At 44.3% G+C, this 14,703-nt stretch overlaps 1 protein-coding gene across 2 annotated transcripts in view; it reads right to left on the reverse strand.

The window, feature by feature from the left end:
- The window catches only part of adgrl3.1 (adhesion G protein-coupled receptor L3.1), a 928,790-nt gene that overhangs the window by 603,026 nt on the left and 311,061 nt on the right, over window positions 1-14,703 (reverse strand). The window lies entirely within an intron of this gene.

The raw sequence follows: 14,703 nt of genomic DNA on the forward strand, positions 1-14,703 counted from the left end.
TTTTTAAACACATACAAATTCACTTCCTTTTATTTAAAAAAGACAAACATAATTCAAGAAAAAGATTAAACATCCCAAAACCTAACAGTAACCCATTCTTCGACATCAAAGGGGAAACGTGACACATTCACAAGCAAAGCTTTGCCACAACTACACATGTGCAATTCTTCTGATGTATCCAAATTTGCCTCATAGATTTAAAATGACACACATTTAGTACACCAGGAACTAGTTCATATTATTTATGCACTGGTCTGAAAAATAAATGATGCAAAAATATTTTAATTATGTAATTGGAAGGGTGTTCAGTAAATCTTCTATTACTCCTTTATGTTCAAACATTTTAAGAATAAGAAATATTTAGAGCAGGCCAATAATTTGGCCATGAGTGGGCTACAGACTAGCTTGTCAAGATCTCCCACCATTCCGGACTAGAGTAGTACTTCAGCCAATTAGATGTAGTGATTTGCTCCAGAAGGTGTAATAAATTGCAATTATCCTAATGACATAGAAACCTATTACAAATTCATCATGATAATACTGTCACTACAACATTAAATTTCCAAAGGAGCTCTAAAGGGCCAAAGAAACAGATTAAAAATAACTAATTTGTAGGATTATGAGGAAAAAGCTGGAATAAGAGACAAAGAGCTGACACAGAAATGGCAAGGCCAAATAGCTTCCTTCTCTCCTATAAAGTTCTATGATGCTCTAGCTTTCCCCGTGACTCAAAATAAATAAGCTAGCCTTGCATCTCTAACAAACCAACAACTCCTGAGCAAAAAACAATATTACAAGTCATTCAATACTGAACCTTCCATCCATCACTCTGCTAGCTGCATGGCCAAGCAAATTAAAAGTTACAATTGACCTACAGAGGCTGTATTTCAAAGCCGCAACATAAATCACATGAATTTACATCAATCCTCTCCTAATGATGACCTTTTGGGCTGCATTACCACCATCAGCAGCATCACTGTGATCTAGGCTTGGCTTAAATAGCCAAGTGGTTATGGTACTGGGTTTGTAACCCCAAGATCAAGAGTTCAAATCTCACAATGGCAAACTATGAAACAATGTAACTTCATCTGAAACAGATGGAAACAGGTTTACTCAAAAGAGTATCACTGTGATCTACTCACATCAGAAGCGTTTTCTTGTGACATGGAGTTAAACAAAAACAAAACTCTTCCGAATATTTTGTAAATCATCAAGCTCAATAAGAAAGAGCTCCTCTTTTCACTTTGAGTGTGTCGGTGGCTTGAAATTCTGCTTTAGGAGTTCCACACATGCAAAATATTTGGAACTTTTTAAAGGATGTATAACTTTCCACACAGGAAAAAATTACTGATTTTGTTTTGAGCATTTAGCCAGCAAATTCAAGGAGGTGAACCCAATTGTATTCAAAACAATCTCTCTCCACTTCTCACATGATGACTGCCACTCTGAGGGCAGCAGGTGAAGGAGAGCAGCTTGATATGGCGTCTACATGCTCAGCACATTAAAACTTCAGCCAGTTTCATTTGAAAGCTACCATGGAAGGGTGAACAGAAGGCAGTAAAATAAAAAATATTAAGGCTAATCTGTGAATTAGGCCAATCATTGAGTTGTTAGCACCTTTCACACATCCTTGCTTGTGAGAACATTATGCAGTATTTCACAGTAAATAAAAAAACAAAGAGGCCATTCACAACCTCTGGAAATCCCAAAATGAAGTCATAATATAGGGAAATGTGATGGCCAAATTGTGCATAGTATGGTTCTACAAACATCAATGAGAAAAATGAGCAAATAATCTATTTTTAGTGGTTGAAGAATACATATTGGCCAAGATACCAATGAAAGCTCTAATCTCTTCTCAGAATAGTACCATAGGAACTTTTATGACCACCTGAGGGGGAAGACTTGGTCTCGGTTTAACATCTGACATAATGCAACGTCTAGATAAGATTAAGGCCTGAAATTTCCTGCAACAATACTCTCAGTGATGTACATTATAAATTATGTTGTTTTGTTCTTCCATTCAGGACTTAAGCCAAAATTTCCTTGGTAAGTATTTTGAATATGCTGTAACAAGCATAATGACAAAGATGAGGGACCTCAAAAGCAGGGCAGCCACTGGTGGACCTCATCTGCATCAATGAACAGATTAGGCTGAATAGTATTGACTGAATCATAGGATTTTAAATTCAGATTTATTCAATAATAAACCTGTCCAGTTATAGAAAACTGTCCCCATTCTGGACACACCCAGCTTACATATTCAGTACAGAAGAACATTCTGAAACAACTTATATTTATATAGCATCTTTAACTTAATAAAGCATTGCAAAGCACTTCACAGGGGCATTATAACACCAAACCACATAAGATGATATTAGGTCGGATTACCAAATGCTTGGACCAGAATTGTACAGCCTCATCGTGGCAGGGATGAGGCCATAAAATGCTGTGAGCCATTCAAAATTCCATTGACTTCGGCAGGAACACAAAATCCCGCTGCTGTAAAATTCCACCCTTGGTCAAAGAGGTAAGTTTTAAGGAGTATTTTAAAGGAAGAATGCGAGGTGCAGAAGTTTAGGGATGGAATTCCAGAGCTTGGTCCTTGTCCTGCCCTCAAATGCCACCGATGATGGAGCAATTAGAATTAGGGATGCTCAAGAGGCCAGAATTAGGGAGTGCAGATATCTCAGAGGATTGTTGATCTAGAGGGGATTACAAAGGGAGGGAGAGGTGTCGCCATGGTGTGATTTGAAAGCAAGGATAAGAATTTTAATATCAAAATGTTGCTTGAGTTTATAGGTCAGTGAGCCCAGGCACTAGAAGAATCAAGTCTAGAGTCACGTTGTCCAAATCCTTTGCCACTTGTCACATGTGGCAAATCAGCCACAATCATGTAGTGAATTGATGCACTTCACTAGGTGAGAAATTTTGATCAGCTGGGCATTATAACCATGTGGTAGCCCATTCTATTGAGATGGAATAGCTATGGGCAGATTTTCCCTTCTGGTACTAAGTCCCATGGCAGGGGTGTGGACAGGAAGCGTTTTTCGTCCGGAGGCCGCCAGGAATTTGTGCGCTGTTGTGTGACCCTGGTCTCATTAATTATACAGTTGGGGGTTTCCCAACATTTTTCCCCGCAGTGCAGTTTGGATGGTGCTCGCTCCACCATCATATCCTGGTGCCATATTTAAAATATGCTTGGACAGCAACTTAGCCACTACGCTAATTGAGGAGATGCTCAGGAGAGGACACTCAGTTCTAGCACCCAAGTTCAGCAACACCTCCCTGAGCGTCCTCCTCAACCAAGTGGAGGATAGCAGGGACATCCTCTTTTCAGCAGATGGGAGGAGAGGGTCGAAGAGAGAGACGAAACCCACATGGGAGCAAGTCTCCAGGGAAGTCAGTGCCCAGGACATCCAGCAGAGGACTGTCTCCAATGCCGCAAGAGGATGAATGAGCTCATCCACACTACAACGGTGCTGACACTCGCCTCAATGGGGACGTGGGCCTCAGTGACCCCGTGATAAGGTCTCATAGTCTCACTGCAGTCCTTCCACTCTGCAGGTGGGGAGGCCACTGTGGCTCCCTCACCTTTCCACATAGAGGGCTCACATGTTGTCTTGAAGTGGGGGGTGGGGGCACCAGGAAGCACATGCCTCTCTGAGCCTTATCCTTACATGGGCATGGGCTCACCGTTCTTGAGGGTGTTGCCGCAGAACCCTTGTGGACAACCTGCAGTGTCTCAATCACTTGCCACACAATCCAGTGGATTTGTAAGGTTGGAAGCATGAGAAAGAGACATCAAATTGCTATATAACATCACATGCTAAATACAATTGCTCTCAACCCCATCTTCTCTCTTTGCACAGGAGAAGTGAAGCCATAATCATAGAGAGAGGGAGAAGACAGGAGGGGGCCGGCCAAATTTGAAAGAACTGGCTGACTTCAAAGAACAGCAGCCCAGCTGACAGGGGTAGAGCGGGACGGATCAATCAGAGATGGAGAGATTGGCTTGCGGCCTCCATACAGTAAGGATCCATGCTTGTCATAGAAACCTTAGGGTTAAGGATGACTCCATGCTGGAGGCAGCTCATGCTGTCATTTGCTCTATCCTCTCATTTACATGTGCCACCAGGAAGAGGGCAAGGCCTGAGGCTCAGGAAGCTCTGTCCAGCTCCAGCAAACCGGAGAGGAGTGAGGACATCACTGAAGACCAAAGTGCACCTGTAGAGTTGCCACAACAGACACCTGCACCCTCCACCAACCCAGAAACACACACCTCGGTAGGTATTAGTTCTAGTTTAAGAAGGGTCTCACATTCTGGTGGTTACTGCACGGACCCATATCTGCAGCAGGAGGAGGCAGGGTCAGCCAAGCTCACCAACACTTGGAGTGCTGGAGAACAGGCATCTGCGAGGTTCAGTCCGATGACAGGCTTCTGGAATCGGCTTTCTAAGAGATGCTGGAGAGGCAGCAAGAGGCAGGGAACATGAGGCAGAGATGGCAGAGGCCCTCAACAGGGTGGCATGCGACGCAGAGGAGTGTGTCCACCAGCTGACTGATGAAGTGATGTCAACCTGTGCACACATCAAGGTCTCCATGGGGAGGGTAGCAGACTCCATGAACAACCTGCTCCAGCACTTTCTGCTGGAGATAAGCACCAACCTGCACTCCACTGCTTTCGCCATGGGTGAGCGTCTGCAGTGGCTCTGCGAGGGGGAGACATGGCACCTCAGCCTCCCTCCAGGTGCCCCTTCCCCTCAAGGAGTCAGGCAGGGGAGGGAGGAGGGGTAGAGGGTCAACACCCCAGGACCTCCATTCAGGACTCTGAGGTTGTCGGGCCCTTCCAAATCCCCTTTGCCTGAGACCCCTTCAACTTTGTCCTCTGTCACTACAGCAGCAGCAAATACCCCACAGCAGGACAGCCAAAGTAAGCCAGGGCTCTCCAGGCCTCGGATCTCCAGAGGATGGCCGCCAAGGTCACCCAAAGCAACAGGGCCATCTGGTCAGCAGGCTGCCTCCAACCCTACTGCAAATGTTGGGGAGCACCTAAAAGAAATGGTAGGGAAAGAAAAGTTAAGACATTGAGAATTCACAAGTGGTTGTATGGGTGCACTATGATTGTCACAAATATCAAACTTTTGTAACTATAACTCACTTGCACTTTAATCAAGTCTGATGTGGTTTATTTGCAATAGTCTTTAAGCGTTTGGACACCACCCCCCGCCCCCCCCCCCACCCCCAATCATCGTTTGAGGGACACCCATGTCTCCCAGAATCAGGGATCTGCAGTGAGGCAAACTTCTATGCCAGGGTCCTTGCAAGCCATGTGCAAGAAGTCTCCTGTGCATGCTGAGCCTGTGCACTTCATACTCTCATCTGTCCCAGGGTCCTAGCATTGTAAATACTACATGTGGGATTCCCCTTCAGTTATACAGCTGAGATAACCTGCATCTCCGCCCACCCCAAAAGACCCAGTTACCATGCAGTATCTCAAGATCTCTACCATGAAGCTCTGCATAGTTGCAGTCAGCCTTGGTGGTAGTGTCATTTGAGCTGCAGTCTAACACCTTTTCCCCTCCCCTACCACCCATACCATCTCCCTCCTAACCACAGACCATCCCCCAGGTAACACTTTCAACCTCTCCACCATCACCATTCAACCCTCCCCCATCACTATCCATCCCATCCATGTTAATGTAGAGCTCCCCTTCCTTCCTGAAAATCCCAGCCCCATACATATAGACATGCCCACCCTCATCCTTCTGAGCCCCCAAATCCGAGTCACTTTCTGCAACCTCACCAACAATCCTCAAGACCCCTTCATACGACATCATTGCACCCTCACCCTCCCACCTTACCAGCTTCCACTTCCCCCTTTAGCTATCACCATCCTCTCCTACCCTGGTTCCCTCAGTTTGCCACCCCACCCCAGGAATACTCCATTAACCCCTTGGTAGCCCCCCATATCCATCCACACATTTGCAGAGCCCCCATTGCCCTCTTCACACCTGCATAACACACCACCACCCATAACCCAAAACAGCCCTTCCCACCCTCCTGCTCTGTACCAGCTCACCTTTTGCAAGACCCCTGCTGAATCTCTCTTATCCCTAGCACCCCAACCTCTCCTGGCCCTCTCTAGGCCTGCACAATCTCTTCATTCCTCCATTCCTCTCCTCCCTGTCTTCCCATCCACCAACACCTCCACCATTAGATTTGGACTTCCAAATGGCATAAAAGGTTAAATATGCGAGATAAGGGCTCATGCAGTGGGGGTAATATATTAGCATGGATAAAGCATTGATTAATGGACAGAAAGCAAATAGTAGGGATAAACTGGGCATCTTCAAATTGGTAGACTGTAACTAATGAAGTGCCACAAGGGTCAGTGCTAGGGCCTCAGTTATTTCCAATCTAGGTTGATGACTTAGACAAAGAGAGACAGTGATCTATCTAAGTTTGCTGATGATACAAAGCCAGGTGGAAATGCAAGTTGTAAGGAGGACACCAGGAAGTGTAAAGATATTTACTTTGTTCATAAAAATAGAAAAGCAGAATATTTTTTCAAAGGCATGACACTTGTTGCATTGAAAGTGGTTTAGCGAAGGTTCACTAGACTGGCTCCTAGGATGAGACAGTGTCCTATGATGAGGCACTGAGTAAAGTGGGTCTATATTCTCTGGAGTTTAGAATCTGAGGTGATCTCATTGAAACATACAAGATTCTGAAGAGACTTGACAGAGTAGACACAGACATGGTTTCCTCTGAGTGGGGAATCCAGAACATGGTGGCACAGTCAGATTAAGGGGACAATCATTTCAGACTGAGATAAAAGAGAAATTTCTTCACTCAAAGTGTTGTGAATATTTGGAATTCTCTACCCGTGGGTTGCGGATGCTCCATCATTTATGGCTGAGATAGACAGATTTTTGGTCTCTCAGGGAATCAAGGGATAAAAGGAGAGTGCATAAAAGTGGAGTCGAGGCGAAGATCAACCACAATCATACTGGATGGCGGAGCAGGCTCGGCAGGCCATAGGTCTTCTGTCGTTCCTACTTCTTATGATCCCTATACACACACACCAATAAACAGGACATACTTTTCTTGATCAACACTGAACTGCTCTGTTCCCTGGTAACCAGGGTTTAAGTCACTAGTATAAAAACAAAAACTGCGAATGCTGGAAATCCAAAACAAAAACTGGAAAAACTCAGCAGGTCTGGCAGCATCGGCGGAGAAGAAAAGAGTTGACGTTTCGAGTCCTCATGACCCTTCGACAGAACTTGAGTGAATCCAAGAAAGGGGTGAGATATAAGCTGGTTTAAGGTGTGTGTGTGTGTGTGTGTGTGTGTGTGTGTGTGTGTGTGTGTGTGTGTGTGTGTGCGTGTGTGGGGGCGGGGGGGGGGGGGTGGTGGTGGTGGTGAGAACATAAAAGATTTAAAAATATTTAAAAATAACGGAAATAGGTGGGAAAAGAAAAATCTATATAATTTATTGGAAAAAACAAAAGGAAGGGGGAAGAAACAGAAAGGGGGTGGGGATGGAGGAGGGAGCTCAAGACCTAAAGTTGTTGAATTCAATATTCAGTCCGGAAGAACAACACCTCATCTTCCGACTAGGCACTTTACAGCCTTCCGGACTGAAAATATTTTAAAATCTTTTATGCTCCCCCCATCCCCTCTAGAGCTATACCTTGACTGCCCTACCATCCATTCTTAATTAGCACATTCGTTTAGATAATATCACCAACTTTAACACCTATGTGTTCTTTTGTTTTGTTGTCTGTGACATCTTTTGATGATCTGCTTCTATCACTGCTCTTTTGTCCCTACAACCACACCAACACCCTCCACTCCCCCCCCACCCACCGCCCCCAACCATACACACCTTAAACCAGCTTATATTTCACCCCTTTCTTGGATTCACTCAGTTCTGTCGAAGGGTCATGAGGACTTGAAACGTCAACTCTTTTCTTCTCCGCCGATGCTGCCAGACCTGCTGAGTTTTTCCAGATAATTCTGTTTTTGTTAAGTCACCAGTGTCAAATCTTGAGCTGCCTCCTTTAAAATAGAACCAATATGGGCTGCCACATCTCAAAAGAGGACTTAAAATTGCAATACCATAAGTGACAGGATAAAATTAAGCACATTATGGCAGCCCAAGGTAGTTCTTTTTACATTTCCAGAGTTGTCTGCAGATTTTCTGTCACACAGAACTGCTCATCAGATAAATGGTGTATAAGGGTGTAATGGGCCACATTTGCAGCGCAGACAGAACCTTCAAGTGCTTGATGAAGTTATATGAGAAGGAACTAAAACTCAATGAAATTGCCCAAAATACTTAGTTTTAATTATGTCTCTGCATTGATGTACACCCCTCATTTCATTCATGTCAACTTGCTTCAAAATACCAAGCTAACTCAATAACAGGCTGGTAGGAGGCACAAACAATCTAAAAACTTTGATTGTCTTGCTTTCCTGCCCATTCCTTCTAGTCAGTGCCTAAACTTCACATGGCAATGAAGTACCCCACTAGCACAGCAACAGCCTTGGTGATTACCGATTAGAAGCTTATTTCACGAAGTTGGGTCTAATGAAATTTAACCTAAATTAAGAAGTAGTCAAAACAAATCCAACGCAAAAACATTCCAAAATGAATGAATTATATATGAGCAGCACAAGGCTGAGTAAGAACAGTAAAAGTAAATACTGAGGCAGTGCGGCGAAGCAATTAAAAATTTCAAATGCAATGGAATGTTAAAATATATGACAGAGCAATGGAGTTTAAGGGCAGTATTTAATGGAGGCGACGGGGGTCTCACCCGGCATCTGAAAATCTGGCAAGAACCCACGCTGCCTCCTTTACAGGAGGCCTGCCGTGTTAAGTACAGGCCAGGCACATAAATGGGGAACGATGGGCCTTCTCCGGCATCATGGAGCCTCAGGGTCGGAGGACCCACTGACCAATCAGAGACCGGGAGTTCTTCATTGTTTGGCAGTATGACCTGGGAGGCAGTGGCTGCTGCTGGTTATGCACCCACCCAAGACCCAAGATCACCCTGGACCCAGGCACCAGTGAGTGATGGTAGGTGGAGTTTCGTTGGAGAGGTATAGTTAGAGGGTTTGGCAGCAAGGGCAGGTATTGTCTCTCAGTGAGCCCCGAACCACCACACACACACACACCCCCCCCCACCCTCTTTCCTGATGCTGGGTCCCTCAATCAAGTGCTGAGTGCCTTTGAACGTGGGACCCCACTCAACCCCCACCTCCCCGACCCAGGAGTCTAAAAGCTTTTCGGGCTTCTCAGGTGATGAGTCCCTGATTGAATACCAATAGCAGCAGCATGAGGCCCTTATGTGGGCAATTAATTGGTGGCTGGGCGGGAAGGTTGTCCACATGTGTTCCCACCACAAACTTAATCGGGGCAGTGGCAGGAAAGCAGCAGGGCCCCCACCCGCCCTCCTCCCGTGTGATCAAGTGTCACCTGCCACCAAAACTTGCCACAGGGAGGGTATTAAATTCCACCCTGGACCTACAGCGATTGAGTGCAGGCTTTAAAATATGCTGGTCAGGTCTCACTCCAAATACTGTATAGGTACCTTTAAGATTCAAAAGAAGCATTCATGCATTGGATAGTGCAGCATTGTGAATGATCCTAAATGTAAAATGATGAATTGTGAGGGAAGATTGGAGCAGCTCAAACACTACAGTTGAAGAGAATTTTAAGGCAGGACCCCAAGACATCCAAAACAGTATATAGTTTCAAAAGGAGAATTTTGAAAATAACCTCAAGTAAAGGAGGCAAGACGACAAATTTAAATAGGGGAAAAGAAAACCTAAAAAGCTCATTGGAAAAATGAACATATTTACTCAAAGAACCATAAACTTCTGGAATATTCTTCAGATAAGGTTATAGAGGTAGAAACATTAGGAGGTTCAAAAGACAGCAGGGAGGCTACTCAAGATGAGTTAAACACGAGAGAAATGTTAAACAGATTAAGAAAGCAAATGCCTTGACGGGATTTATCAGTATCTTTTTCTTCATGCTGCAACCAGGCTCATTCGGTCCCAAGCCAGATTCCAGTGTTCTCTCGCTCAAACTGAGCCCATTAAAATAAATGAAGTTGGAACAGGTAATTTTGTTAATTATTGCCAGATGCTTATTCACAAAACAGTAATCTATCTTCCCAATATGTGCTTTTGGCATGAGTAGATTGAAGTAATGTAACTGATCAAGATTTATAAAATGAAATATAAAAAAAACATTATGGCCAATATTGAAGAACTACTGTACAAATACATTTTTCTGTCAATAAGTGTCCATATTTGTTAAAAGTGAGGAAAGTAAACTATAATAGAATTGCTCTTTCAGATTGCAGGCAATGAATTTAAAAAATATGAATGCCACTGTCCTTTATTGGTCATTATCTTACACCATTTCACAGACTCTCTTTGGATTAACCCTCAAGACAAAAAATGCCACCAGAAAGGACCCCTTGAGATTGGAATTTTTCAATTGATTTCCATCAGAAAACAAAACATTAAACTCAACAAGTGTGTAAATATGATTGAAAATATTTAAATCAGTCCTATTTCAAAATGCTTGGCCAACAGTATTCAATATAATGACCGGCAGGAAAAATGTCACAATTAAGATACAGCACCGGCACAGGTGTTATTAAATGATTAATTACCAGGCAGAGGGGATCCTTCATTAAAAAGCTAACCCACTGGAACAGCACTAATACTACTGGTAGCAAAAAATTGACACTGGAAACAATATAAATGTGTCATCCTTGTACTAAGGGCTGAATTTTGCACTTGAGGTGAGCAAAGTGCCAGAGAATGGAATGCATGTCCACTTAGGCACCTGGTATCAAGCACTCTCATCTGCTAAGTAAAATGCTCCCTGGTCTCTCAATAATGTGCTTAATCATCATTTATGCACCATATCAAATCAACTTATTTCATTACATTCGCGCCACACAAGTGCCAGGCAATATCATCTCCAACAACAGAGAATCTAACCATTTACCCTTGACATTCAATGGCATTACCATCACTAAATCCCCCAATATCAACATCCTAGGCGTTTTCATTGACTGGATACTCAACATGACCAGCCATGTAAATACTGTGGCTATAAGAACAGATCAGAACATCTCCTGTCTCCCCAAAGTCTGGCTGCTGTTCTGATCCCGAGCTGAGATACCCCTGGACAAGCCTGATTCCAGGGTTAAACCCAGCTTGATAAATGCTAACTTTTATTTGTTTGTTCAGATACATGGAGAGCAGCTACTGAACAGAGTCACAGGAGTCAGCTGATGAACTTTTCACAAAAGACTTAAACATTTATTCAACAAGGATGAACTATATTACAATACTCCTTAACCCACAACTATACCTTTACAGATCTATACAGGTTTGTAAGGACAACAAGTTACAAAAGCTATCTTATACTTTAATGTTCAGAGTAAATACACAGCCAGTGTCAACCAATAGGCACCCTGTGGTCAGACACACCACACACTGGATACTGCAAAGGCTATGGGCCCTGGCAACATTCCAGCAATAGTACTGAAGACTTGTGCTCCAGAACTTGCCACGCCACCAGCCAAACTGTTCCAGTACAGCTACAACACTGGTACCTACCCGGCTATGTGGAAAATTGCCCAAGTGTGCCCGGTACACAAAAAGCACGACAAATCCAACCCACCCAATCAGTCCACTCTCAATCATCAGTAAAGTAATGGAAGAGGTCATCAGCAGTGCTATCAAGCGGCACTTGCTTAGTAATAAACTGCTCACTGATGCCCAGTTTGAGCTCCACCAAGGCCACTCAGCTCCAAGCCTCATTACAGCCTTGGATCAAACATGGACAAAAAAGCTGAACTCCCAAGGTGAGGTGAGAGTGACTGCCCTTGACATAAAAGGCCGCATCTGGCCGAGTGTGGCATCAAGGAATCCTAGCAAAACTAGAGTTAATGGGTATCAGGGGGAAAACTCTCCACTGGTTGGAGTCATGCCTAGCATAAAGGAAGATGATTGTGGTTGTTGGAAGTCAGTCATCTCAGCTCCAGGACATCACTGCAGCAGTCCCTCAGGGTAGTGTCCTCAGAGTTTTGTGAAAGGCTGTTAGTAACTCTTTCAAGTACAAACCCGTTTCCATCTGTTTATTCAGATGAAGTTACATTGTTTCATAGTTTGACATTGTGAGATTTGAACTCTTGATCTTGGGGTTACAAGCCCAGTACCATAACCACTTGGCTATTTAGGCCAAGCGTAGTGTCCTCAGCCCAACCATCTTCAGCTGCTTCATCAATGACCTTCCTTCCATCATCAGGTCAGGAGTCAGGATGTTTGCTGATGATTGCACAATGTTCAGCACCATTTGTGACTCCTCAGATATTGAGGCAGTCCATGTCCAAATGCAGCAAGATCTGGACAACATCCAGGCTTGGGTTGATAAGTGGCAAATAACATTCGTGCCACTCAAGTGCCAGGCATTGACCATCTCCAACAAGAGAGAATCCAACCATCATCCCTTGATGTTCAGCGGCATTACCATCACTGAGTTCCCCACAATGAACACCCTGGACATTACCATTGACCAGAAACTGAACTGGACTAGCCATATAAATACTGCGGCTACACGAGCGGGTCAGAGGCTAGGAATCATGCAACAAGTACTCACATCCTGACTCCCCAAAGCCTGTCCACCATCTACAAGGCATAAGTCAAGAGTGTGATGGAATACCCTCCACTTGCCTCGATGAGTGCAGCTCCCACAACATTCAAGAAGCTTGACACTGTCCGAGACAAAGCAGCCCGCTTGATTGGCACGTCCACAAACATTCACTCCTTCCACCACCAACGCACAGTAGCAGTAGCGTGTACCATCCACAAGATGCATTGCAGGAATTCACCAAGGCTCATTTAACAGCACCTTCCAAACCTATAACCGCTATCATCTAGAAGAACAAGGGTAGCAGATAGATGGGAACACCACAACTTGGAACCTCCCCTCCAAGTAACTCACCATCCTGACTTGGAAATCTATCACCATTCCTTCACTGTTGCTGGGTCAAAATCCTGGAACTACCTTCCTAACAGCATTGTGAGTGTACCTACACCACTGGACTACAGCAGTTCAAGAAGGCAGCTCATTACCACCTTCTCAAGGGCAACTAGGGATGGACAATAAATGCTAGCCCAGCCAGTGAAGCCCACATCCCACGAATGAATGAAAAAAAAACTCTAAAACCTGGTGACAGATGCCACCTCAACCAGATGCTATGGAACTTTCTTTAACTCCCCCAGACGCTTGTTACACCGTGACCCAAATGGTCTCACTTAACTCCATCTTTCACATGCGGGTTTCCAATCACTCTCATTCTCCAAGACCTCGCTTTGGAATCTTCTCCTGAACTGACGCTTTCTCTCAGACGCCTTCTGCAGTTGGCTCAACTCCAGGGTTTTGAACTATCCTTCCGATGTTCCATTTCCCTGGGTCGCCACATGCATTTAAGCTGTATTCCACGCACACTCTGCCACCAACTCAGCCGTCAATAGTACCACTGCTTCACATGCCCATAGCAAAGAGTAACAAACCTTCTATTGTATCTTTAGACCTTCTTGCCTCTTGCAAGCTGTTCTCACTTTAAATCTGTTTTCTTCAGCTTTTGTCTCTTTAAAACTGAAGCTTGGAGCCTTTCTCTCTGTCCCTCACTCTTAACTTCATTTAACAGGACCTTTTCCAGGTTCCTGTCTTTCCTTTCACTAGAAGGTCTGCTTGGGACTTACTCCTGAGCCACTCCCCTGGATTTTGTGATTTTTCTTTGTCTTGGGACTGGCTATCTCTCCCAGCAGCTACTTTCAAAACCAACTGAACTCAAACAGCTTCCAAAAATCAAATTGCCGTTTCCCTTCTTCTGTGTGTTTGTCTGTGGTTGGGGCCTGCATCTCTGGACACCTGTTGCTAGGCAACTACATTGTTTTTTTTCTACTCTTGTTTGCTTAACTTACACTTGTAAAACTCTCATTAGAAATGCAGGCACTTTTTTAAAGTGAAACTAAAATTCAATTTGACCTTTCTTAACACACCAATACAGAAATACAAAAAAACCTAAATTTTGAAGCCAAAACACATCCCTAACACCCACAAATGCAAATACAGTGTACTTAAACTATCTCTACTTTTTAACACTGCCATCTCCAAGACACAAGTCAGGAGTGAAGCAATACCCTCCAATTGCTTGGATGAGTGCAACTCCAATAACACCCAAGAAGCTCAACACTATCCAGGAACAAAGCTGCCCACTTGATGAACACCCTTTCCACCAACTTAAGTATTCACTCCCTCCACCACTGGCATACAGTGGTAGCAGCATGCGCCATATACAAGATGTACCGCAGCAACTTACCAAGGCTGCTTTGATAGCACCTTCCAAACCTCTACCACCTCAGGCTAGGGCAACGGATGCATTGGAACACCACACCTGTAAGTTTCCCTTGAAGTCACACACCATCTTGATCTGGAACTATGTTGCATTGTCACTGGATCAAAATCCTGGAACCCCTCCCCACTGTGGATGTACCTGCACTGGATGGACTGCAGTGGTCCAAGAAGGTAGCTCATTAACACCTTCTCATGGGCAATCAGGGATGGGCAACAAATGTTGGCCTTGCCAGTGACACT

Source organism: Carcharodon carcharias, chromosome 4, assembly GCF_017639515.1.
Source record: "Carcharodon carcharias isolate sCarCar2 chromosome 4, sCarCar2.pri, whole genome shotgun sequence".
NCBI lineage: Eukaryota > Metazoa > Chordata > Chondrichthyes > Lamniformes > Lamnidae > Carcharodon > Carcharodon carcharias.